The sequence below is a fragment of the Marmota marmota genome, unplaced genomic scaffold (genome assembly GCF_001458135.2).
Source record: "Marmota marmota marmota unplaced genomic scaffold, marMar, whole genome shotgun sequence".
NCBI lineage: Eukaryota > Metazoa > Chordata > Mammalia > Rodentia > Sciuridae > Marmota > Marmota marmota.
This window is the reverse complement of record NW_026005194.1, coordinates 1-2028: the sequence shown is the minus strand read 5'-3', so window position 1 is coordinate 2028 and position 2028 is coordinate 1. Positions and strand designations below refer to the sequence as shown.

Here is a 2028-nt window from a genome sequence, read left to right as displayed (position 1 = left end):
CAATTCTGCTGAAAATGTTTCTTGAAACCATTTTCTCATGAATGTAACTCTGTGAACATGAGAAGGGACTGTTTCTAGGAATCTTTCCTACTTAATTTGCCAGTTAACAACCCATTTCTCAGAGGTACCCATGTCTCTCATTAGCTAACTAGGAAAAACTGTCCCATGCACCTCAATGTTTCTGATTTACAATGTCAAATCATACATGGTTGCATTTATGAACATCAACATTCAGCCCAGGATGACATATATCCCTCAATCAACAGGGGAAATAGAGGCTGACTTCTCATAAAGGGGAAAAGGAAATCATATTCAAACAAACACATGAACACACAGTTGATTACTCTCTACATAAACTATGCCTTCACTTTGTTAGAAACAACTTAAACACTTTCATAGCTCTCAATGGTATCCCAGTTTACACTACAATCAAAAATTTACCTGGTCAATAGGTCTCCCAAGTCCTGCAAAGAAAACAAAAAGGCTTATTTTTTTTAAGAAACTGAATAGTATTTTGTTTTTGGAAAGATCATGTAGTATCAAATATCATCACATCAATGCTTCTTATGAATTCATTTTCATCTCTCAGGACAGTACCAGTAAAGCATATTTAAAGATTCTGAATTTGTGATTAAATCAGAATCCAGAGGTTCTAAAGAGAATGAAGGATATCAGTAATACACAGTGTTTACTGTCCCCAATTCCATAACTTTTAAACAGAAGAAAGAGAACATAAGCTTTTCCAAGATGTCTGCATATTGTCAAATGGCAGGCAAAAAATGAAATATTCATGAATAAATTGTTATTTTTCTGGATCTTAGAGAAGCAAGATACAACAGAAAAATTAAAAAAAAAATTCTAGGAGAGCTACTCACAAAGTTTCATAAATCTTGCTTATTTATCGTAAGGATAGAAGGTAAACTTTAAGTAGATTATATCCAAAGAGGAAAGAACCCCATAATTGATGCAGGAAATATAAAAACTACCAAATAATGTGGTCAAAATTGAGAACCCCAAATCATATAAAATACTTTCATGCACAACTCAGTTCTTACTTGGAGCAGCTCCACATATATTTTATGGGACATTTTCACCAGCTCCTTATATATTTCTCTTAGGTCTTTCTTCTTTTGGACCATATTGGCTTTACTTTTTTTGAGTTCCTCTAAAATTCTTTTGCTTTCCTTTCTAAGAATGTCTAGATGTCGATTTTCCTCCTCATGAAGAACTGGATGTAGTTTCCTGTACTCAGCCCTGATCAGCTCTTCCCTGAGATACACATAGTACTGTAGGGATATATTGTCTAGATCACAATTCCAGTATGATTTTGTGCTCCTCCACCTAAACCTCTCTCTTTGACCATTGTGTTTTTACCAGTATGTTACATATGTCATAATTTTATATTCATCCACATTTCAGAAATTAGAAATTCACTCTTCTTTTATTTTCATTCTTTCCCTAGTTTTTATAACAAAGGCAAGGAACCAAACCCATTCTTCCCTCCAACCACTTTTATCTGCTTCATGAATGCCTGAAATATCTGAAGAAAAGGTTTTGATTGACAGTTTATCCTTCAAATATAAATTTCTATATGCAAGCAATTAGAATTTATAGCTGTCACATAAATCACTATATGCAATATTCTGATCTCTGGTTAGAAAATTAATTTTCATCTCAAACCTCTCTATGACACTGCCTGGTCATTTGTTTGATCAACAAAGTCAAATTTGACTTTTAGGATTCCAAGCCACCAGAAATGATGTACCTAATATCCTTACACCATGATGCCATAATGAATAATGGATGGATTTCTAGTACGTCTGTTTCAAGCTGAGTCTCAAGGAAATAGACTCATACTTACGATCCATGGGCTGATTATTTTGTTCTCTTCATTTATATTTTTTTTGATTTACTTGTATCTTTTCCTGTAATGATCTTATTTGCTTTAGGAGCTTCTCCTGTAAAAGAAATATAAACTCAAACAATAGAGAAGCAAGCACATTTGGTTTCAATCTCACAATGATAGAG

General features: G+C 33.5%; 1 long non-coding RNA gene across 1 annotated transcript; it reads right to left on the bottom strand.

Moving 5' to 3' along the window:
* Positions 1-6: 6 nt before the first annotated feature.
* Positions 7-1995, bottom strand: LOC125614635. The gene is made up of 3 exons (XR_007345207.1): positions 1862-1995; positions 1056-1286; positions 7-464 (listed from the first exon to the last, which is right to left on the bottom strand). It is a non-coding gene; the product is annotated as an uncharacterized LOC125614635 (long non-coding RNA).
* Positions 1996-2028: the final 33 nt, after the last annotated feature.